Genomic DNA, 25,135 nt, shown 5'->3' with positions numbered 1-25,135 from the left:
CCAAGGTTCAGGAGGAAGAAGAGGATGAGGCAAAGCCTAAGAGATTTTCAGGACGGTGAAACTCTTCTCTATGTTGCTATATGAGTGGAGGGGCTTCCCTGGTGGCTCAGAGGGTAAAGAATCTGCCTTCAATGCAGGAGACCCAGGTGCAATCCCTGGGTTGGGAAGATTCCCTGGAGAAGGAAATGGCTACCCACTCTAGTATTCTTGCCTGGAGAATTCCATGGACAGAGGAGCCTGGGGGGCTACAGTCCATGGGGTTGCAAAGAGTCGGACATGATTAAGCAACTAACACTTTCACTTTCACATGAGTGGATAGAGGGCTTCCCAGGTGGTGCTAGTGGTAAAGAACCCACTTGCTAATGCAGGAGGTGTAAGAGACGCAGGTTCAATTCCTGGTTAGCGAAAATCCCCTGGAGGAGGAAATGGCAACCCATTCCAGTATTCTTGCCTGGAGAATCCCATGGACAGAGGAGCTTAGTGGGCTAAGTCCAAGGGGTTGCAAAGAGTCGGACACGACTGAAATGACCTTACACATGCACACACAGACATGCATGAATGGATAGAAGTCATTATGCATTTGTCAAAACCCATTGAACTGCTCAGGAGCAATTGCTACTACTGGGCATATACCCTGACAAAACCATAATTAGATAAGACACATGTACCCCAATGTTCACTGCAGCACTATTTACAATATTTACAAACATTGTAAATATTTACAATTCACAACAGCCAACCCAGATGTCCATCGACAGAAAAAATTGTACATGTTGTGCATATACACAGTGGTATATTCAGTTCAGTTCAGTTCAGATCAGTCGCTCAGTCGTGTCTGACTCTTTGCGACCCCATGAATTGCAGCACGCCAGGCCTCCCTGTCCATCACCAACTCCCAGAGTTCATCCAAACTCATGTCCATCAAGTCAGTGATGCCATCCAGCCATCTCATCCTCTGTCGTCCCCTTCTCCTCCTGTCCCCAATCCCTCCTAGCATCAGAGTCTTTTCCAATGACTCAACTCTTCGCATGAGGTGGCCAAAGTACTGGAGTTTCAGCTTTAGCATCAGTCCTTCCAAAGAAATCCCAGGACTGATCTCCTTTAGAATGGACGGTTGAATCTCCTTGCAGTCCAAGGGACTCTCAAGAGTCTTCTCCAACACTACTGTTCAAAAGCATCAATTCTTCAGCACTCAGCTTTCTTCACAGTCCAACTCTCACATCCATACATGACCACTGGAAAAACCATAGCCTTGACTAGACGGACCTTTGTTGGCAAAGTAATATCTCTACTTTTGAATATACTATTTAGGTTGATCATAACTTTTCTTCCAAGGAGTAAGTGTCTTTTAATTTCATGGCTGCAGTCACCATCTGCAGTAATTTTGGAGCCCCAAAAAATAAAGTCTGACACTGTTTCCACTATTTCCCCATCTATTCCCATGAAGTGATGGGACCAGATGCCATGATCTTTGTTTTCTGAATGTTGAGCTTTAAGCCAACTTTTTCACCCTCCTCTTTCACTTTCATCAAAGGCTTTTTAGTTCCTCTTCACTTTCTGCCATAAGTGTGATGTCATCTGCATATCTGAGGTTATTGATATTTCTCCCGGCAATCTTGATTCCAGCTTGTGCTTCCTCCAGCCCAGCGTTTCTCATGAAGTACTCTCCATATAAGTTAAATAATTACTCAGGCTTAAAAAAAGAATGAATTTGAGTCAGTTGAACTGAAATGGATGAACCTAGAGCCTGTTCCACAGGGTGAAGGAAGTCAGAAAGGGAAAAACTAGTATCATATATTAATGCATATATATGAAATCAAGAAAAATGGTACCATTGAACCCATTTGCAGGGCAGGAATAGAGATGCAAACGTGGATAATAGACTTGTGGACACAGTGAGGGGAGGTGAAGGTGGGACAAATTGAGAGAGTAGCCTTGAAATATATACACTACCATGTGCAAAATAGATACGCAGTGGGAAGCTGCTGTGTAACGCAGGGAGCTCAGCCTGGTGCTCTGTGATGATGTAGAGGGGTGGGATGGGGGTGGAGGGAGGGAGGCTCAAGAAGGAGAGGATATATATATACTATAGCTGATTCATGCTGTTGTACAGTAGAAGCCAACACAACATTGTGAAGCAATTATCCTCCAATTGCAAATGTTTTTAAATGAAAGAAAAAAGGAAGCAAGTGTGAACCTTAATGTAAACAGCACACTTTAGTTAATAATAATGTAAAAATGCCAGGTCACTAATTGTTACCAACGTACTGCATTAAAGCAAGTTATGTTACTAATAGGGGAAGTTATGCACAGAGGAGAGGGTATATGGGAGCTCTCTATGTATTAATTTTTTGTTAAATCCACAGAAAAATTCTAAATAAATGTTAAATGTTTTTAAACCTGAAAGACAGGATTGAAAACAGGTAATATGATGCAGCGTGAGCTGAGCTGAGGACCGGAGTTTTTATTACTTTGGGGCCTCCAGGCCCCTGCCAAGGCCTGACACAGAGCAGCCACTAATAAAATTCAGGCAGCTCAGCAGGAACCCGAATAGTGCAACTGGATGCGAGATGGCAAACTTTACATTTATTATCTCTCTAGGGCTTCAGGACAGCGCCCTGTTTTCATTAGCTCTTTATTTTGACATAATTTCGGACTTACAGAAAAGTGGCAAGTACGAAGAATTCCCATATTCCCTTCCTCTGTGCTGCGTGCTAAGTCACTTCAGTCGTGTCCGACTCTTTGCAACCCGATGGACACTACGTAGCCCACCAGGCTCCTCTGTCCATGGGATTCTCCTGGCAAGAATACTGGAGTGAGTTGCCATGCCCTCCTCCAGGAGATCTTCCCAACCCAGGGATTGAACTTGTGTCTCTTACATCTCCTGCATTAGCAGGTGAGTTCTTTACCACTAGTGTCATATGGGAAACCCATTCCCTTTCTCTAGATTTCCCAATATCTTCACATCCGATCACGTCTACCCCTGCCTTTCCTAGCTGTTCAATGCTATTTTTTAAATATTTATTTTTATTTCTATTTATTTATTTGACTGTCCCGGGTCTGAGATGCAGCATGCAAACTCTTAGTTGTGGCATATGGGATTTAGTTCCCAGTCCAGGGATCAAACCTCTGCCTGCCTGCATTGGAAGTGTCTAGTCTTAGCCACTGGACCATCAGGAAATTCCCTTCAGTGCTATTTTTACCCCGTTTCACAACCAAGCAAACAGGCAGAGGGAGCAGGCTCTAAATTAGCTTCTTTCTTATCTTCCTTCTGATAAGAACAACAATGTACATTTATTGAGCGCCTGATATGTGCCTGGCATTGCTCCAAGCACTTTTCATGTGTTTCAGACCATAGGAAGTGGGGCCTGTGGTCATCCCCACTTTGCAGACGTGGGAGCTGAGGTACCGTGCCCGATCCACTTTGCCTCGAGTCCCATAGTAAGCAGAGGGGTTAGTGCATAGACACAGTCCATCTGGTAGAAGCTAGGGAAGAGAGAAGATGGCTTAAAGATGCAGAAAACAGGGTGGGAGCCCGGTTTGGGAGGAGAGGAGGGCAGACAGCTCAGGCCGTACATTTCTAATGTGAGGCTTCTGCCATCTCTGGATAAATGCCAGTTGTTCAGTCATGTCCGACTCTTTGCAACCCCACGGGCTGTAGCCCACCAGGCTCCTCTGTCCATGGAATTCTCCAGGCAAGAATACTGAGTTGGGTTGCCATTCCCTTCTTCAATGGATCTTCCCGACCCAGGGATTGAACCTGGGATTCCCTCATTGCAGGCAGATGCACAGATTCTTTTACTGCCTGAGTCACCCACAAACTCAGAGACACCAAGACGGAGCAAAAGGTCAGGTTTACAAAGGGACCCCGGCACTGTCCAGCCTAAGTCTGCATACCTCCGACCTGACCTTCTTCCCCTCTCCCCTCCTGAGGGCTCTCCAGTCAACCTGACCTCCAAGCAATTCCTCCAATATGCTAAGTTGGTTCCTATCCCAAGACTTTTGCACTGGTTGTTCCCCCTTCTAAACTAGTCTAGCCCCTGTCCTCCTTAGGCTCGGAGCTCAAATCTCTCGTCCCTGGGGAGGAGACAGGTCTCTCTCTCTCTCTCTCTCTCTCTCTCTGTTTTACTCTCTTCTTGGTAGCTTTTGTTACCTGAAATATTTTATTCATTTACTGTTTTTCCCCTACCTTCTGGGCTCCATCACAACTTTTAAGATGTTGCTTTTAAGGGATTAGTGATCCATGGTGCCTGGGTTCGAACCCCACACCGGCTGCATGATTCTGAACAAGTTTCTCCACAAAGGCTCTGTGCCTCGGTTTTCCCATCTAAAAAACTGGGGGACAGCACTATAGCTCCCTCACAGGGTAGCTGGCAGTTAATATTAATATATGCAGCGCCTTAGAAAGGGGGCTGCCAGACGGTACTATTAATTGAAGAATTGTTTTACTATCTAGAATTTTCTGGAATCCTGCATATGGTAGGCGCTCCGAAAACATTTGTTGAAGGGAAGAACACACATCCGCATTCAGGAGAAGTTGGGCTTATCGGAAAAGGGAGCAGGCTTCAAGATGCCCAGCCCCCCAATCCTGCATGCACCTGCCCTCTTGCGGAAAGAGGCAGCTGGGGGCCTCAGCGGGAATGGCAGGGCCCGAGGCGACGGACGGGCTGATACCAAGTCCGGGAGCTGGGATTTTATTCTGAAAGCGAGGGGAAGCCCTGCGGAGTTCTCTTGGCTGGGGTGTTATCTCCCGTGGCCGCGGGGCCCAGGCGCTGGGGTCGCCTCCTGGAGAAATCGGAAGCCCTTCGGACTGCGGGGACTGAGGGGACAGGGACGCTGCCGGGACCTGCGGCGGCCCCACCGGGAGGGCGCCCAAGGGAGCGCGGGGTGCTGGGGGCGGGGCGGCGCAGGCCAATGGGCGGGCACGGGGCGGGGCGCAGGAAGCGGGGCGGGCTCGCCCGACGCCCAGGAAAACCCCGAGCGGCGCGGCCAGGGCAGGGACGGCCTCCCGGGGGGTCCCCTACTTCCCGCTCTGGGGCCGGCGCGGCGAATGGACCTGGAGCGCGCAGGTAGGACCCGGCGCCCGCGTACGGGTGAAAAGTGGGGGGAATCGGTCCGGGAGAGTCGTGGCGGCCGGGAGAGCGCTGGGCTGCCGGCGGCGGGGACCCCGGGATCACCCTATCCCCAGCGGGGATCGCCCACTTGCCGGCTTTTCTCGGCGAGCGGGGCTGCTGTGATTCCGTCCGTCCGGCTCGGCGCAGCTGAAGCAGGTCTGGGGAGGCTAGTCCTGGGTGCTTGGGAGCGTCTTGAGCGTGGCGGTGAGACGGATCTTGGGTCATCACCCTCCTCCCCCCCAACTCCCTTCCCGGTTCTTCTCTGGGTACTCACTCCCAGCCCGCGCACAGGAAGTTGGTGAGGATTCCGGGGAGAGAATGGGTGGGGAAAGTTCTGAAAACTCTTAAGTTGGAGACCGGATCAAAGAATCGAGTGAAACTAGGCCTTTCGACCTTTGCTCTCCTTATTTGAATACTAGATGGGCCCAATAATAGCGAACATTTGCTGGAACTTAGGTTGTATGGGTTTGTCCTGAGCATTGAAAGTATTCTGAGTTAAATCTCAAAATAGCCTTTCTGGTTGGTGCGCTGTGCGCTGTGCGTATTGTGGCCATTTTGCAAATGAGGAATGCTGAGGCAGAGGCAGCTTTAATGACTCGCCCAAGCTGATGCCCACAAGGCAAGTGTGGAGCAGGATTCAGACCCAGTCATTCTGGCACCAGAGCCAGAGCAGTCCACAGAACAACAAAATTTGTCAAACTATTTTATGAACAAATTCTCCAGGGGATTCTATTAAGATGCACATTCCCAGGCTCTTTTTGGTGAGGTTCAGATTCAGTCAACCCCAGAATCTAGATGATTCTTCTCCTTCTTTTCCTTGAACAAAATCTGTATTTCTTATAATCAGGAGACACTGGGGACCAGCAAACTTGATGCCTGCTGCTAAGATTCACAGATCACCCCCCAGGCCAGCACTTACCCTGTTGGAACCCTAGCATTTGCCTTCTGTGAGGTGTGACCCCTCCCCCGCAGCTCTTCCCCTGTGGGTGGCCTTTAAGGAACACCAGGTATTTGCTGGGACATCGGAGCCTTTACGAAAATCCTCCAGTTCAGTGGGGAAACTGAGGCTCGGGTTTATGTTAGTCTGGGTTTCCCCCACAGTCAGGGCATTGCAGAGTCCTGCAAAGGCCACTTGAACTAGCTAGACCCACCATGAGTACAGATGAGCCTGATGAGATGTGGAAGGGGGGATGACCTACCCCAGCCATTCATTCACTCGTTAGCATTCACTGGGCTCCCACTGGGCACTGCTTGAGTGCTGTTCAGGGCACTGGTGTGTGCCTTCAAGGAGCTCCCCCTGGGTGAAGGGGTTGTGGGGGCAGGGGAGAGCTATGAGAAAGAAAGGAAGCATAAGGTGAGGGTGATCAAGCTTCATGAGGCAATGGGATGGACTTCGTGGAGCAGGGACCTGTGAGCCAGCCTTGGGAGAGGAGTGGGGGAGCTTGGTAGAGGCACAATGAGAGGGAACAGCATGCTGAGCAATGGGAACAGCATAGATAAAGGCTAAGGGGTCGTGCAGGGATGGGGGGAAGGGGGGGAAAGCCAGTGATGGATGGAAAGGTGGGACGTGTCATGAAAGGCCTTGCATGCCATGAGAGGAGTGTAGGTCAACGTGTTTTACTTTTGCCCGAACCATAAAAATCACAATGCAGATTCCTGGACCCCCACCCTGGATTTCTAGAGTCAAATCTTGGGGGGAGGCTGTGGGAAGTTCTCAGGGAGGGAGAAGCACTAGCCTGTAGCCCTGATTACAACACACTCAGTTCCCAGCAGGTCTGGGATGACCTGAGCATTTCCAAATTCTGGGCAGTGACTCAGTGACTGATGCGTTTTGCTGTACAACTAAAGCCCAGGGTTGCAGAAAGCCCAGGCAGAGACAGGAATTGTCCCCGAAGGCATTTACAATGTCCTGGTGCTCAGATCCGGAAAAAAAAGCTGAGACGAAGTATCAGGGATGTGAGAAGAAAGACCCTTTCCTGGACCTCCTTTTCTCGAGCGTCCCCCACCCCAAATCCCTACCCCCAGATGGAGGAGAGAGTTCACAGGAGAGAGTTCGGGATCAAATGCCCACTGCCCTCGATGCCACCTGGGAGTGGAGGAGAGACGCAAGCCCCCTGGGTGCTTCATTTCCTCACATTTGTAAAACTGAGCTTCTGTGAGTTGTTAATGACATCATGTTTCATAAGCTCCCCAGCGCAATTTCCAACACACAGTATATCCACAGTCAGTCTTCATGTCTGTTGTACCTGTCAAGACGTATAGCTTGGAGGTTAAGAGCATGGACTCTGGAGCCAGGTCGCCCAGATTCAAATGCTGGCTCTGCTCATTCTTCTATTTATTTATTATTTATGGCTGAGCTGGGTCTTTGTTGCTGCGAGGGCTTTCTCTAGTTGCGAGAGCAGGGGCTACTCTTTGTTGCAGTGTGAGGGCTTCTCATCGTGGTGGCTTCTCTTACAGTGGAGCACAGGCTCTAGGTGCACGGACTTCAGTGGTTGTGGAGTGTGGGCTCAGTAATTGCGGCTACTAGCAACCCACTCCAGTGCTCTCGCCTGGAAAATCCCATGGACAGAGGCGCCTGGTAGGCTACAGTCCATGGGGTTGCACAGAGTTGGACAGGACCGAGCAACTTCACTTTCACTTTCAGGCTCTAGAGCACAGGCTCAATTGTTGTGGTCCACAGGCTTGGCTGCTCTGCGGCGTGTGAGATCTTCCCAGACCAGGGATCGAACGCATGTCTTCTGCATTGACAGGCAGATTCTTAACCACTGAACAGGGATGTCCATGTGTTACTTCTTATGGAGCCACTGTCTCAGGACCTTAGTTTCCCCATTTGTGAAATTATTATGACTACTTTATACTTTTGTAGTGATGAACTGAATTCATGAGCATCAGGCATACAGAACAGTGCCTGGTGTGCAGTAAGCACTGTGTATTTATTAAGCAAATAAATGAATCCCATTGGATGGCGTTGAGTCTACCCACCCATTTTACAGGTAAGAAAACCAAGACTCAGAGATGTGCACAGTAGCCTTGCCTAAGGTTGTATATCTAGGAGTGATAGATGGAGGGATTCGAACCTGCTTTCCTTTCCCATCATGCCAGTCTGCTGGGGTGGCTGAAAGGAGCATTCCTTAGGGCCAGAAACACGCCCAGAGTTGTTTGACCAGATTTCCTTTGGCTCGGCTAGAAGAGAGGATGATGGCTTGCCTAGACATTGTCCAAACTTGCCCTGTTAAGAGTGTGGATGGGAGGACCCCAGTGGAGGCGGGGGGTCCTGGAGAGACCAGGGGACCCTGCGTCTGATGGGCCGTATTCCCGGTTGCCTTGCTTCTCTGAGGCTGAGGCAGAGAGAAGGGCACAGGTTTTAAGTCAGGGGCCCCAGATTCAATTGTGAACTTGCTCTTCCTGTCTGTGGGATCTGGAGGAAGTTGCTTAACCTCTCAGCCTCAGTTTTCTTGTCAGTAAAATGGGTATTTGGAGGGGGGAGGGGTGGCATTTGTGAGATGATTTTTTGGAGAGACCTTGCCCACGGCTTGGTGATTGCTGTTTCTCTCCCCAGTGAGGACAGAGTCACTTCTTCACATCCAGCTCCCGACTTCCTCATTCATTTCTTCTTCGGATATTTATTGAACACCTGTGTGCCAGGCGGGGCTTCCCAGGTGTTCTTGCCTGGAGCATCCCCTGGACAGAGGAGCCTGGTGGGCTACCCAGTCCATAGGGTCACAAAGCGTCGGACACGACTGAAGCAACGTAGTCATACACATACACATGCCAGGCAAGGTGCCAGAGGACTGGCACAGAGTCCTCGTCCTCCAGGAATTTGACCTCGAGTTGTGAAAACAAGCAGTACACAAACACGCGCACAGAGCTACACTCCTTATCTAGCATTCGAAATCCACAAGCTCTGAAAACCGGAAGTGTTCTGGTCACTCAGTTGGAAGCAAGACCTGACGTGAAGTAAACACGAGGCTGTTTGGAGTCCTCATTTCTTCCCCGTGGTGTGAAGGCTCGTGTGTCTTGCTGCAGAGACACACATGTGGTTGGTCACAGGGTGCTCCTCGGGCCCTGTGGGGGGCAGGGATCGTCATGACGGGTGGTATGCTTTATACAAGATGACCTTTCTCTAATCTGAGTAATTCTGAGTTTGGAAACACTCCTGCGGGAGGACCTGTCTTCTGCAGTGTCGTGTCATGTCCCCTAGCGACAGCACTCAGAAGAAAGTAGAGCAGGATGCGGGCGGAGTTGGGGGAGCCTCTCTGAGAAGGAACATTTAGAAGGGCAAGGGGCCCTAGAGGAGCAGGCCAGATGGAGGAAACCACAGAGGATGCTAGAAAAGGTCTTGTCCAGCCCACCGGCCCCACTTCCGGGCCTGCTGCTTGCCCCCACTCTGGGTGCACTGTTCTACGTGCACACATCTGTGCCTTTCCAAGAAGTGGTGATGCCTCTGAGGTTTCGGGTTTGCCTCCAACTGACTCATTCTCATTCTTGGGGCCCCCTCAGGCCTCCTCACCTCCTCGCTGGCACTTAAATCGAGGTCTTCACCGAAGCAGGCGTGGGAGCTCTGACTCACTGGGCAAGCTCACCCTCTGAGCTGGTGTCTGAGTCCCCCTCCTTCTCCCTCCAGGAGAGAGGGAGGAGACAGATCCTGGTGAAGGGAGGAGAAGCCTGGCCCTCCGGGGTTTGGTGGAACAGATTTCCTGAAAAGGAGGAGGTGTTCTGAGCAACAGGACTGCAAAGGCACCAACAGCCTCCAGCCTGCAGATCCCGTTTGCAAAGCTAAAAGTGACAGGCACGCACGCTGTCTCGAGTGCCTGCGTGGGGCTCGCTGCTTGCAGTCAACTCAGCAAGTGTGTGGAGGCTGTGGACACAGCAGCAACTGACACAGAAGCAAGGGTCCTCGTGGGGCTGGCTGTCTAGTGGAGGAGGTGACTTTTGAGCTAAGACCCAAAATAGAATGACAGGCAGATATCTGGGGAAAGAGCGATCCCGGCCGAAGGCTGAGGTGTGTCTGACTCAGCACAGGGAAGCTGATGTGGTTGGACGGAATTGAAACAAGGCGAAGAGGGGAGGGGAGAGAGGTCAGGAAAGCCAGCGGGAGCCAGACATCTACCTGCATTGCCTCATTCATCTTGTGCCGAAACCGTACAAGGTGGGAACTGCTCTTATCCAGATTTTACAGATATATATAAAAAAAGACAGGGCAGCGGACTTAGTAACTTGTCTGGGGGTCACACAGCTGTGAACCCGACAACTCCAGCGTCCTCAGCTTTTCCCACTGTGTTTAAGCACATCATGGAAACTATTCAAGTGCTAAAGGCCCACCCATCACCATCCACTGTTAGTACTCACCTGCCATGGATCTGCTCAGCAACCTTTGTGCACGTGGTCAGGCCAGGCTCGAGATCGCAGGTGATCCGATCATTGTGCAGATCATTTTACAGAGTATTTTGCCAGCGAGCATCCTCTCCAACATGTCAGACAGGAAGGGCACTTTAAAGCAGAGGGGGCACGGTGGGGGTGCAGGCAGTGGGGGGACGGACTCCCCTATCAGGCGTTGTGGTACACGGAGGCAGGTAGACGCATGGGTGTCTCCCCATTTCCCTGGGGAGGAAACTGAGGCTCAGGGAAGAGTCTTAACCTGGAGACGCAACTCGGAAGGGGCAGAAGCTGCTTTCAAATCTGGGGCTGGGAAAGTATGCAAACTTTAACCACTATTCTGAGCCGTCCAGCCCACGGAGCAGAGTTTAAAAGAACTAGGTTTCTTGGTTAGAAATAAGGGAGTGTAATCACCAAGGACTATTTTGGAGAACTGTGAAAGGCCTGAGGGTTTCCAGAAACAGCCAGAAAAGTGTTTTGTCTTTTTAAAAGAGGAAATGGAACTTCTCCGGAGAGGGAGAGGAGGGATGCCAGTCCTCTGCGGGGGCAGCCCTCCAAGCCCACAGACCGACCCTTGCCCCTGGCCTCCCAACAGTCTTGCTTCTGGGGAGTAGGCCTTCTAGAAGCCAGATTCCTGCTGTTGGACAGCTCTAACTAGGAGATGTTTCCTGGGAGTTAGCCAGTTCAGCTTTCCAGGAGCTTTCACTTTCTCGCTTTGCCCTCCAATCCAGCCCAATGGTTCTCTATTCCTTTCAAAACAATATTTATGTATTTATCTATTTGGCTGCACCAGGTCTTAATTGTGGCATGTGGCATCTAGTTCCCTGATAGGGGATTGAACCTGGGCCCCCTGCATTGGGAGCATGGAGTCTTAGCCACTGGACGTCCAGGGAAGTCCCCTTAATGGTTCTCTCATTCAGACAACACAGCCATAATTCATTGTCATTCTTCCTGTTCAGTCTGGCTTTGTACGTGATCCAGTTGTCGGAGCCCCACATACAAACCATTGCCTCTCCCAAAGCCTTCCCCAGTCAGAAAGGAGGGAGACTATCACCTGCTTGGTCTGGAACCCATACCTCTGTTGATATCACCTGCCGTCCTTCTTTGTAGTGGCCACATTCCCCTTGGGGCTGGTATTGGATTTGTCAGCTAAATCCTCCAGAATTCCCTTCTACTGTTTTGTCACTGAGTGGTGACCGACTCTTTTGTGACCCTATGGACTGTATAGCCCACCAGGCTCCTCTGTCCATCAGATTTCTCAGACAAGGATACTGGAGTGGATTGCCATTTCCTTCTCCAGGGGATCTTCCCAACCCAGGGACCGAACCTGGGTCTCCTGCATCATAGGCAGATTCTTTACCTCTGAGCCACCCAGGAAGCCCCTCTTCTACATGAGCTGCTGTCAATAAGGGTTTCTTCCATTCTGAGACTCCTTGTTTGTGGCTAACAATTGTTCTCAGTCTTTCTTGTTCCCTAATAAATCTACCTCAGGCTATAATTTTTTCTAAGTACTGCCATGACTTTATTCCACAGTTCTTGTAACACAAAGTCATTCACTACTAAAATAGTTGGTCATTTCTTCTTTGATTAAAATTGTTATATACTTTATGGTTTTTTAAGGTGGATGGAATTTTTAAGTTATATTTTGATTATTGATTTCTATGGATAGTGGTCAATATTTGTAGCTTCTATGATCTCAGTGATGGAGAATTTGTTGAGATCTTCTTTGTAGGATTTTCTGATCAGTCTTTCTGTCTGTTCTTCTTGTCGTTGAAAAGATGTGTATTTCTGGCTGGGTGTAAAGTTATAAAATATGTCTATCTAGGTCATGTTTATTAATTATATCATTTGTATTTTTCATGTTTTTTATGTAGTTTTCTCTACCTGCTTCATCTCCCACTATAATGGAAGCTCTGTTCATTTTTCCTTGACCTGCTCTCAGTTTCTTCTGTCATTTAAAAGATATTTATTTATTTAGCTATATCAAGTTTTAGCTCTTTCATCACAGCACAAGCACACAGGCTCTCTAGTTGTGGCACGCAGGCTCAGTGATTGAGGCACACAGGCTTAGTTGCTCCAAGACACATGGGATCTTAGTTCCCTGACTGGAATTCAGGCCACATCCCCTGCACTGCAAGGTGGATTCTTAACCACTGGACCACCAGGGAAGCCCTTAGGTTTTGCTTCGTTTTTGGAAGCTATGTTTTCTGGTGCATGTAAATAGAATGTATGACTAGAAGAGGGTTCATGACTTTTACACCTTCTTGGTGAGTTGCTCCTTTTATCAATATAAAACAGCTACCGTTCTCTCTTTTAATAATACTTTGATGCCTTGAATTCCATTTTATTCAGTATTAATAGGACTCAATGGTAAAGAATCCACCTGCCGATGCAGGAGACACGGGTTTGATCTTTGGGTTGGGATCCTTCCTGGAGAAGGAAATGGAGAAGGAAACCTACTCCAGTATTCTTGCCTGGGAAATCCCATGGACACAGGAACCTGGCGCGTTACAGTCTGTGGGTCGCAAAAGAGTCAGACATGACTTGGCAACTAAACAACAACAGACAACAGCAACAACAATAATATTTCTATACCTGTTATCTTTATTTGCATTTTCCTTGACTAATTTTCCAATTATTTTCTTTTCTTCCCTTCTGAAGTTGTAGGACTTTTCTTTGACGCTGCTCTGGTACCCAGATGAGTTTGTTTTTTTTTTTTAAAAAAAGCAAAACAAAACTTGCATCTTCATCTCAGCTCTGCAACTCACTTGCTCAGTAATCTTGGGCAAGTCATTTGCCCTCTTTGGGCTTCAATTTCCTAAACCATAAAATGGGGATATGACTTGCTTTGCCCTTCTCTAGGGTTTTTGTGAAAATAATAACATAGTGAATATGAAAGACCTTGTAAACATACCTGTACTCATATTAGTCACTCAGTGTCAATATTGGCCAGCACACCGGGCGGTGAGAATGGCACGTACAAAGGCCAGGAGGGAGCTGACCTCCAGGCAGCCTCGGGGACACCCACGATGAGGCAGCCGACTTCAGTTTCGCAGGCATTGGTTGGCTGCGTCCCGTGTTTGCAAAGAGGCATGATGAGTAAGACACAGTCCTTGCCCTGGAGGACTTTTAGCCTGGAAAGACAGAGTAATGACAGGCATGTTTCACCCTTTATGAGAATGGAGAGGATATTGGGACAGAGAGACTGGCAGAGCTGTGAAGTGGGCAGAGGAAAGAGTAGGGTTTGACCAGGAACTTTCTGAGGGTGCGTAGGTGGAGGGCACCGGGAGGCAGAGGAAATGGCCCAAGGGAAGTGGGGAGTCTGTGGCACATTGGGGGACGGTGGGGCGGGGCGGGGAAGCTGTAAGGACTGTTCTTTGCCCTCCCCTTGCCTGCCCCCACTGAGGAGGAAGGCAGTGGGGCTTGCAAAATTTTGGAATTCCTCACTGAAAAAGTGTTGCGGCTCAGCCACACAAGAGTAGGCGGTGATGGCGTGCCTCTAGCCCTGCTTCCCCTCCCCACCATAACAACTGCATACCAGAGGGACAGAAGGAAGGGAACGTTTGGGGGTGCTGGAGCTTAGAGAAGGTGCAGGGGGTCTCACCTGTTGCTCCTTTCCTCTTGTTGGGGGTCCTGGCGTCTCAGGACACTCACCTCTCTGCCCACCCCCACCCCACCCCACCCCCTGCAAGAGGACATCAGCTGGTGGTTGTAAGCCAAGGGGATCACAAATGTGGTGTGTGGTTTTTAAAAATCAAGCATTTAAAAATCAAAGTAATATACATAAAAATCTGGATTTCTAGCTTCTTGTGGAAAATCGAGAGTCCTAGCGAGGCCTAGGCCTTCAGGTACGTGGTGCAAAGCAGAGTGGTGGGCGGCTGCCTGTTAGGGCTGGACATGCACTCACCACTGTCCCCTCTCTACTCTCTGAGGTCGTGTGTCTGAAGTCTCTTAGATGTTTGAGTTGATGCTGGGGGAGGTGACTCTCTGTGGCCACGAGAGGTGGCTGGAAGCTGCCCCCAGAAGGAGTGAGTGCCCCATCTTTGGGGGCAAGTAGCTAGAGGGTTGATGGCGCTGTGCAAAGGCCTAGAGGGACCTGCAGTCTTACCAACCGTGGACTCCAGAGTCTTTGGGGATCCACCAGCCCTGAGAACTGGCTGTTCTGGGACCTTTGCTGACATACCCTGATCACCTTATGCACTCTCCTCTGCTCTCTTCCTTTCCGTCTCATCCATCTTTTTTTTTCTTTTCCTTTTTATTGCAATGTACGTGCAGGCAAAGGCCCAGCTTCACAAAGTAAACACGAGCACGTATAACTTGATCAAGAAACGAAGCATGACCAGCACTTCCCATAGCAGTTTCTCTCCCGCCCCACCCTCTCCCAGGACACTCTGCCAATCACTAACCCCAAGATTGGTTTGTCTCTTTTTGGACTTTATCTAAATGGAGCACATATCGCCCTTCCAAGCCCAGCTTCCTTCGCTCAGCGTGTACTCTGAGACCCCGTCTGTGTGTCGCGGCATTTGCCGTGTCCTCAGGGTTGCAGAGTGGTCACTTGGCGCTGGGAGACGGGCTCTGTCACCTGTCCCGTCAGCTCTGCCCCAGGCCTCCTTGCCCAGCCATGCCAGGCACGGTCCCTTTGCCTCTCCTCAACCACCCCAGGAGGCAAAGTGGTCCTGCTCTCATTTCACAGATAAGGAGACCGAGGCTCTGTGGTCTCCAAGGACCCCAGCTTGCCAAGGTCTCCCAGCCAGTTAGTGCCAAGCCCACGCTCAGAGTTAAGCTTCCGTGTCTTAGGTGCCCTGGGGTCTGTGCCCACATGGGTCACCCCACATGACTGACAGGTGTCCCTGACTGGGCCAAGAATGATAAGGAATGAGACAACAGAAAGAACTCCAAGGACAGCCCCACCCCCAACCCCGCCTGTCTGCAGACCGAGACCTTGAGCAGGGAGCGTTTCTCTGTGCTGCCCTATCAGGTTTGCCTAGGGGGCAAAGTCCTGGTTACTGTTAAGACATGCTCCTTGCAAGGGCTGGGCAAACAGAGTGTGTGTGCGTGTGTGTGCGTGTGTGCGCTCAGTCATATCCAGTTCTTTGTGATCCCATGGACTGTAGCCCGCCAGGCTCCTCTGTCCATGGGATTCTCCAGGCAAGAATACTGGAGTGGGTTGCAATTTCCTACCCCAGGGGATCTTCCTGACCCAGGATCGAACCCATGTCCCTTGTGTCTCCTGCATTGACTGGCAAATTCTTCACCACTACGCCACCTGGGAATCCTGGGCAAACAGTGGTGGAAGCCAAATTCTAGCTCATCACTTCCTTGGGACTATTACTGAACCCCTCTGAGCCTCGGTTTCCTCTTCTGTGCAAGGGAGGTTTGACCACATCTTCCACACGGGGCTTGCTGGGAGAAGCAAGCAGAGTGGCATATAAAAAAAGTGAGTTTATGGCTGTTTCCTCTAGGCCAGGTGCTGTACTGTGACTCAGAAGACCTGGGTTCACTTCCCAGGCCCACCGCTGACTCGCTGAGCATCCTCAAGCAGGTTTCTGAACTTCTCTGGGCCTCACTTTCTCCCTGTCTACAAAGGGAATGATAATAATTGCACCTTCCATGTTCCTCGGCTGGGGAAGAGGGGTGGGCCCTATGGGCAGAGGGGCCCAGGGCCTGATCTCTAAAGACTCAAGGAACTGGGGGAAATCATGGTGACTTCTGGTGACCTTAGGAAGGAGGCGCACCAGGAGCCGTGACTATCACTAAGACGGCCAAAATCTAATCAGCATCCGGAGCTCCAGACATCTTATATCTGTGTCTTAGGGCAGTGAGCACTAATCATGATAATGCCCCAATTACCAGCTCTTGGGAGGTCAGCCCCCGCCTCCTCTCTGGGGTGGCCAAGATCCGTGTGGTGCCTGCATCGGGGTATTCAAGGAGACTCTGAGCCCAGATTGGTCAGTGCTTATCCAGCAGTGCAAGGCAGAAAACACCAGTTCTGGGAGTTGTATCCCTGCCTCCATCAGGGTTGGCTGGCCAGACCTCACTGCACACAGCCAGGGGGCACTCGTCCATTCATTCTTCCATTCAGCAAATATCTATGGAAGCCCCCTGCTGTGTGCCAGGCCCTGTGCTAGGCTGTAGGGCTATAGCAGCGAACAGGGTGGGCATAGCCTCTGGCCTTGTAGGAGCTGGCTTTCTCCAGGTGGGGGGGCAGGTTTGGACAGCGCACAGCAGGTGTGCGTGAGTGATAAGCAATGAGGATAGTGTGGGCAGAGACACGAAGCAGGAGAAGGTCTTGTAGAGTGATGGAGGCTGGCTGTTGGCTCAGCAGGTGATGTCTGCACACAGGTGCCTCAGTCTCAGCTTCCTTCCTGGGGGCTCTGGTACCTTCTGAGGATAGGCGTGGCTTCCAGGATGCTAGATGGGATCACCCAGATGCCTCTCCTGTGGACACTTGCACTCACCGTGTCCACAGCCAACCTGAGTGTCCACATTGCCATAAAGTGGCTGTTGGAGTAGGATGCCAGCCCGTCCCTGAGATGGTGACCCTCACTCTGGGAGTCTGGCCCAAGTGAGTCCCATGAAGGAGGTCCACAGTCCCCAACCCTCTCCTGCCCCCCAGACGCAGCTGTGTCTCACTCTGCACAGCGAACCCTGGGCTTGAGCCACAGCTGATGACCCACAAACCTGTCTCCTCCAACGTGAGCCTTCCCTCTGAGCTCTGGGCTGCTCGGACATACTGCCTCCTGGATGCCTCCTGGGTCCATCACCCATTTGGACTCACCAAGTCCACAGTGCCTCAAAGCATGTGATCTTCCCCAGCAACACCACACCTCTTCCCAGCATTCCCCCACAATCCACCCATCCGTCCGTACCCCAGCCCAAGGCCACCTGCCGCTCCCAGCCACTAGGCATCACCAGGTTCTGCCACGTCCACCTCCCAGACAGAGCTGATGCTGCCTGCTCTTCTGCAGCTCCGGCAGTACCCGCTCCTGTGTCAACTGCTCCTGTGGTCATTCACACACAGGTCAGAGTGAGATTTCTGGAAAGCAGCTCCCCTCCTGCTTAATAGCCTTCAGTGGCTCCCTATTGCCTTGGGGACGGGGTCTGAATTGCTTACCATCCCTGGTAGACAGTGTTGCCCTGCTGGAGGACCCTTACCCATCGCTGCAGCCCAGGGCCTGTCTTGTGGGATGGGAAATGGACCACACCTTCCTCCTTTTAGGCTCCTTCAGAAACTGTAAAATGGGTTTCATCATTGTATTCATCTCACAGGGGTCCTTAAGCATCCTAGATCAGCGCCCTGCACTAAGGAAGCACTGTATCAGTGTAAAAATGGGAATAAAGTCAAATACACAGGCTCATTTGTGGCGTTCCTGCTCTGTGCCAGGTGCGGGGCTAGGTTTCTCCTTACAGAAGGTGAAGCAGGTTTCCTGCCCTGGCGGGGCCACGTGCCTTCTGGGACATGTTCTTCCTTCCTCTCCACACACCGCCGCCCCTCCCCTGGGCAAGTCTTGTTCATTTACCCATCCCACCCGCCCTCACCGACCCTGTGGGACCAGGGGGACCTTCCCGGCCCCTCAGCACTGACAGCTCCACCCTCACAGCCTCCTACGTATCTGATGGTGGCTGACCTCAGTCCACTCCATCTTGGTGGGTGGCACCTCCATCCTTCCAATGGCTCAGGCCAAAGCCCTCAGGGTCATTTTATAAAAATTGTTTATTTATTTTTGTATTGACTGTGCTGGGTCTTTGTTGCTGCACAGAGGCTCCTCATTGTGGTGGTTTGTCTTGTTGCAGAACGTGGGCTTCAGTACTTGTGGCACACGAGCTTAGCTGCCCTGCGGCACTGTGGGGTCTTCCCAGACCAGGGATCAACCTCAAGTCCCCTGCATTGGCAGATGGATTCTTAAGCACTGTGACCACCAGGGAAGTCCCTCAGAATCATTTTTTTTACTCCTTCTAATCCCCTTTTCTCTGCCCCAGCCCTCAAACTCCATTCTGTCAGCAAAGCCTGTTGACTCTACCTTCAAATCAGATCTAGAATTTAACCCATTCTTACCTCTTCTTCCCTACAACCCTGGCACACCTGGCGCCTAGTACCTGGGTTAGTCCAGTGGCCTCCTCATGGGGCTCCGCTTCTGCCTTTGACCCCCCAGGCCAGAGGGAGCCTTTGATAGTCTCACCTCTGTGCCCCAGATCCTCCAGTAACTTTTCTTCTGGCTCAAATATTTGTTAAAGGCAAGGAGGAAGACATGAATGAATGAATGAATGTCCTTTTCCACATCTGTAGTAGCTGGCAGATAGTAAGTGCTAAGAAAGCACCTGCAACAAGAATATACGAGGCAGGACTTCCGTGGTAGCATAGTGGATAAGAATCTGCCTGCCAGTGCAGGGGATGCAGGTTCAATCCCTGGTCCAGGAAGATTCCACATGCTGTGGAGCAACTAAGCCCATGTGCCACAGGTACTGAAGCCCACACACGTAGAGCCCGTGTTCCGCAACAAAGAGAAGCCACTACAGTGAGACGCCCACACACACCAGGAAGAGTAGCCCCTGCTTGCTGTAACTAGAGAAAGCCCCCGAGCAGCAACGAAGACTCAGTGCAACCAAAAATAAATAAAAATGAAAAAAAAAAAAATACGTGGGGCACGAGTGAGTGGGTGAGGATGGGAGCACACAGTAGGTACACGGGGAGCCTGGTGGGGACAGGAGCACACAGTAGGTTACATAGGGAGCCTGGTGAGGACAGGAGCACACAGTAGGTACACGGGGAGCCTGGTGAGGACAGGAGCACACAGTAGGTACACGGGAAGCCTGGTGAGGACAGGAGCACACAGTAAGTACACAGGGAGCCTGGTGAGGCCTGGAGCACACAGTAGGTACCTGGGGAGCCTGGTTAGGACATCAGCACACAGTAGGTACACGGGGAGCCTGGTGAGGACAGCAGCACACAGTAGGCACACAGGGAGCCTGGTGAGGCTTGGAGCACACAGTAGGTACCTGGGGAGCCTGGTGAGGACTGAAGCACACAGAAGGTACATGGGGAGCCTAGGGAGGCCTGGAGCACACAGTAGGTACATGGGGAGCCTGGTGAGGACATCAGCATGCAGTAGGCACACAGGGAGCCTGGTGAGGCCTGGAGCACACAGTAGGTACACAGGGAGCCTGGCAGGCTCTTGAGTGAGGTGGTTCTTGCTCCTGGTGGCAGCAGAAGCAGCCCTCCAACCAGCAACCCCTCCCCTCCCTTCTCGGGTTGGGAGTGGGGCAGGCAGGCAGAGCCCAGGCCATCTCGGGGCCCTGGCCTGGCCAGCCTCTGTTTTGGGTGGGGCAGCTGATGTGGCCACTGGTTCCGGGAACCCTCACTGGGCAGCAGTTCTGGGAAGGCTGTGTCTTCCTTTCCCTCCTGGCCCCCTGCCAGACCGGCTGAGCTGCCCCGGAGAGCAAGGGAAGCTGCCGGCCAGCTTCAGATTGTGAAGTTTCAGGAGTCAGCAGCTCCCAGGGGCGGTCCCCCCACGGCCCTGCTGTCCTGGGCTCCCTCTCCGCGTGCTCCTTGTCACGGGGCTGGCTGCATCCTGTCCACTGATCCACCCCCTCCACCACCACCCCTCCCTTCACTGGGTCGCAGCCAAGAGAGGAAAGAGGAGTAGGAGGCCTGTGCACCCCGCTGGGCTCAGGACGGGCAGACGGGTCAAGCAGACGGGTCGCTTCCATACCCCTGCTGGCTTCTGACATTTCAGGACTCACCGCTCATCTCCCCCCAGATCAAAAGAGTGAGTTAAGTGTGTCTCCTGCCGCACACTCTGGGTGCTTCTGCTCTCTTCTTGGCTCAGACTTCCCCCAACTCTGCTGCTTCCTAACTCTGTGACCTTGGCTTTGTCACTTGTCCTCTTGAGGCTTCAGGCTTCCTCTCTGGCCAGCGGGACTGGTAACGCTGCATGCCAGGGCTTCAGGAACTGTGTTTCTAGAGGCAGTGAGTGGTTAGGTGCATGGGTTCTGGAGTGAGATTGCCTGGATTCAGATCCTAGCTCTGTGCCCACAAGCAAGTGCGCTAACCTCTCTGTGCCTCTGTGGCCTCATCATTAAAATGGGGATTGGTGGGATGGGGAGAGAGATGGGAGGGAGGATCAAGAGGGAGAGGATGTATGTATACCAATGGCTGATTCATGTTGAGGTTTGATAGAAAACAACAAAATTCAATTATTTTTCAATTAAAAAATAAAATAAATTTTAAAAATTGAAACAAAAAAAATAAGAAAAAAGAACATAGCTGAATTTAGTAGAAAATGACCAAAATAAATGTCATTCAAATAAGAAATAACATAAAAAGATTTTTTTTTTTTAACTGGGGATTTTAACGGTACTTGTGAGAACTAAATTGCTCAGTATGTTATAGGCACTTGGAACCAAGTCCTGCAAGCACATAATAAGCATTATATATGCATAGCAAGTGGAATGAGCAGAGGCTTGATACATACTCCATGTTTAAAAACATTATTGTCTTCACTGTGGTTGAATTTTAACCAACATTTCATAGATGTTTCATGAGCACACACCGTGTACATGTCAGGCATTGTTTAGACACAGGGACAAAGCAATAACCACAGCTGTTTTTCTCAAAAAGATGTTTGTTTTATCGATTTGTAAGACCACTTTGTATATGAAGGCCCTTCACTTTCTAGAATGCAGATTGCTACTATTTTGCTAATCTTTTGCTTGCTTGCTTTTTTTCTTCCTGGTGTGTTTTGATCTGGGAAAGTTAAAAACATTTTTGTTACCAAAGCTTTGTGTCTTTGCCATCCACATCCTGAAATAAACATTCACACATATAACCTCAGTGATATGATTAGAGGTGGTGATAAGTGCATGACAGAAATAAACAAGGTGCCTAGATAAGAGGTAACGTGAGCCCTCGTTGCGTGGTGTTTCCTGATATGTAGGCTGCAAAGGAGCAAAGAGACAGGAGTACATCAGAGTGTTCAGAAGGCCACTGGGATGAAAGGCGCTTGGGGAAACGGAGCAGGAATAGGAGGGAATAGTACTGAGGTCTCAGGATCCAGATCATTACAGGGATTTGGGATTTTTTTGTGTGTGCATTTTCTTAAACTTTTAATTTTATGATAATTGTTGTAAGAACAAGGGCTTCCCTGGTGACTCAGAAGGTAAAGAATCTGCCTACAATGTGGGAGACCTAGGCTTGATCCCTGACTTGGGAAGATCCCATGGAGAAGGGCATGGCAACGCACTCCAATATTCTTGCCTGGGAAATCCCCATGGACAGAGGAGCCTGGTGGGCTACCGTCCATGGGGTCGCAAAGAGTTAGACATGACTGAGCGACTAAGCAACAACACGACAAAACTAAGAATTCATCCACACAGTTGTAAGAAATAATACAGAGAGGTCCCTTATACTCTTTCTGCGAAAGGTAATACTGTCTTACAAAACTGGAGTTCAATATCACAACCAAGATATTGACATGGATAGAATCCCCTGATCGTCCTCAGATAGCCCCTGTTGTGCTTGTCTGCATGTGTTTACAGGCAAGCACGCACACACATGTTCTTTTTATTCATTTTGTTAGCCTGATTCTTATTAGTTTAACCTTATCACGTGCACAGGTTTTGTCTCCACAACCACAGTGAGACACAGAACAGCCCTTTCCCTCTCCAGGATCCTCGGGTTGCCTTTTATAGGCACACCCCCCTCCCTCCCTCCTTCCCTGCCACGCCCTCCCGCCGCCACCGGCAGCCACTCATCTATTCACCATTTCCATAATTTGATCATTTCAAGAACGTTACATAAATGGAATCGCACAGCGTGTACCCTTTTGGATTGGCTGTTTGCATTCCGGGGTTTGGATCTGATGCTGAGTCAGAGATGCTGTTCTGGGATGGGTTGTGAACCCTTGGGGCTCTGTGGCCCGCTCCCCCCCACCCCTCCGAGTGAAGACATCTTTCAGGAGCCAGAGGCCAGTGAAGTGAGCAGATCATAGCCTGGTTTCCAATTTTAAAATGATTCTGGCTGTGACATGGGGTGCAAGATGGCAACATGGGGTGCAAGATGGGGTAACTCATGTTTGTAGTAACTGCTCACTGCCCCCCCACCCCTGGCTTCCCCTTATTCCATTGTTCTCCCTACCTCCAAACTAGGTTTTGGAAAAAAGCTTGACATGACCCTATTCAGAGATTCTCAAACACTGCTCATGGCCTATAGGAGGGCCTTTGACCTGGAGTCCTTACTTGGGCTTCAGCAAGCTCAAGTGGGCTTCCCTGGTGGTTCAGTGGTAAAGAACCTGCCTATCAGTACAGGACACAGGAGACGTGAGTTCGATCCTTGGGTTGGGAAGATCCCCTGGAGGAAGGCATGGCAACCCACTCCAGTATTCTTGCCTGGAGAATCCCATGGACCAAGGAGCCTGGCGGGCTATGGTCCATAGGGTCACAAAGAGTTGGACACAACTGAAATGACTTAGCACCCAAGCAGGCAAGCTCAAGTAACCTCTGTGTGAACCACTAAGATGGAATGCAAAATTAAATGTTTGCGCTTTTCTAGGAAAAGATCTTGGAGTTTGCAACGGATGTTTAGATGAGTCAGTGACCTCCAAAGCTTTGAGGACTCCGGTGTCTAAACACCTATAGTAGTTAAGAGCCAGCAAAGGCTCTGGATCCTGACTGCCCCTGTTCAGATCCCAGGACTGTTACCTCTCTGTAACCTCAGACAAGTCACCAAACTTTTCTGAGCCTTGGTTTCCTCATATGAAAATGGGAAAAAATAATAGTACCTACTTCATAGGGCTGTTTTAAATATTGAATGCTCAAACTACCGCACAATTGTACTCATCTCACATGCTAGTAAAGTAATGCTCAAAATTCTCCAAGCCAGGCTTCAACAGTACCTGAACCAAGAACTTCCAGATGTACAAACTGGTTTTAGAAAAGTCAGAGGAACCAGAGATCAAATTGCCAACATCTGTTGGATTATTGAAAAAGCAAGAGAGTTCCAGAAAAACATCTATTTCTGCTTTATTGACCATGCCAAAGCCTTTGACTATGTGGATCACCACAAACTGTGGAAAATTCTGAAAGAGTTGGGAATACCAGACCACCTGACCTGCCCCTTGAGAAATCTGTATGCAGGTCAGAAAGCAACAGTTAGAACTGGACATGGAACAACAGATGGGTTCCAAATAGGGAAAGGAGTACGTCAAGGCTGTATATTGTCACCGTGCTTATTTAACTTATATGCAGAGCACATCTTGAGAAACACTGGGCTGGATGAAGCACAAGCCAGAATCAAGGTTGCTGGGAGAGATATCAATAACCTCAGATATGCAGATGACATCACCCTTATGGCAGAAAGTGAAGAGGAACTAAAAAGCCTTTGATGACAGTGAAAGAGGAGGGTGAAAAAGTTGGCTTAAAGCTCAACATTCAGAAAACAAAGATCATGGCATCTGGTCCCATCACTTCATGGCAAATAGATGGGGAAACAATGGAAACAGTGAGAGACTTTATTTTCTTGGGCTCCAAAATCACTGCAGATGGCGACTGCAACCATGAAGTGAAAAGATGCTTACTCCTTGGAAGAAAAGTTATGACCAACCTAGACAGCTATTTAAAAGCAGAGACATTACTTTGCCAACAAAGGTCCGTCTAGTCAAGGCTATGGTTTTTCCAGTAGTCATGTATGGATGTGAGAGTTGGACTATAAAGAAAGCTGAGCACTGAAGAACTGATGCTTTTGAACTGTGGTGTTGGAGAAGACTCTTGAGAGTCCTTTGGACTGCAAGGAGATCCAACCAGTCCATCCTAAAGGAAATCAGTCCTGAATATTCATTGGAAGGACTGATGTTGAAGATGAAACTCCAATACTTTGGCCACCTGATGTGAAGAACTGACTCATTTGAAAAGACTCTGATGCTGGGAAAGATTGAAGGTGGGAGGAGAAGGGGATGACAGAGGATGAGATGGTTGGATGGCATCACTGACTCAATGGACATGAGTTTGAATAAACTCAGGAGTTGGTGAGGGACAGAGAGGGCTGGTGTACTGCAGTCCATTGGGTCGCAGAGAGTCAGATATGACTGAGCGACTGAACTGAACTGAATATATATATGTGATGTTTAGGGCTTCCCTGGTGGCTCAGTAAAGAATCTGCCTGCATTGCAGGAGACCCAGGTTCAATCCCTGGGTCAGAAGATCCCCTGGAGAAGGGAATAGCTACCCACTCCAGGAAACTTGGCTTGTTTAAATATTGGGGTAAATATTGTATATTTGTTGACTGCATGATGAGGCTGCAGGAGATGGGAGCACAGAGCCCTTTAGGGAAGGGCCTGCTAGATCCTCTGGGGTTTTGGGGCCCTCTCTGTGTCGGTTGTCATCCTCTCAACAAGCTTCAAATCAGCAGGATTCCTTCCAAAGGGATGCAGTTACAGTTGGGTACTATCACGTCCCTGGTCATGGCTCTCATATTTCTGTTAATATGGCTTTAGCTGGAAGGACTCTTTTGATTATTGAATTAATCTATGTAAAAAGTTTAGAGGGAAGCAGAATAACCAACTCTTCCTGGCTCATTTCGTTCCATCTTGTTGGGTTCAGTCTGTGGTTCTAGGAGAAGTTGAAGGAGTTGGTATATTGGAAGGTACCTGGGC

General features: G+C 50.0%; 1 protein-coding gene across 8 annotated transcripts in view; it reads left to right on the top strand.

Moving 5' to 3' along the window:
- Positions 1-4,939: 4,939 nt before the first annotated feature.
- The window catches only part of IL4R (interleukin 4 receptor), a 50,025-nt gene continuing 29,829 nt past the window's right edge, over positions 4,940-25,135 (top strand). For 4 of the 8 annotated variants that reach the window (XM_027526690.1, XM_027526693.1, XM_027526691.1 and 1 more), the window contains exon 1: positions 4,965-5,069. The gene's annotated coding sequence lies outside the window, so the exon portion shown is untranslated. Of the gene's footprint in view, positions 5,070-20,048; positions 20,258-25,135 lie in introns of those variants that run through there. The other 4 variants (XM_027526696.1, XM_027526694.1, XM_027526695.1 and 1 more) reach the window with 2 other exon arrangements.

Source organism: Bos indicus x Bos taurus, chromosome 25 (genome assembly GCF_003369695.1).
Source record: "Bos indicus x Bos taurus breed Angus x Brahman F1 hybrid chromosome 25, Bos_hybrid_MaternalHap_v2.0, whole genome shotgun sequence".
Taxonomy (NCBI): Eukaryota; Metazoa; Chordata; class Mammalia; order Artiodactyla; family Bovidae; genus Bos; species Bos indicus x Bos taurus.
Note: the sequence above shows the minus strand (reverse complement) of the source record. Positions and strands in the feature narration are given on the sequence as shown.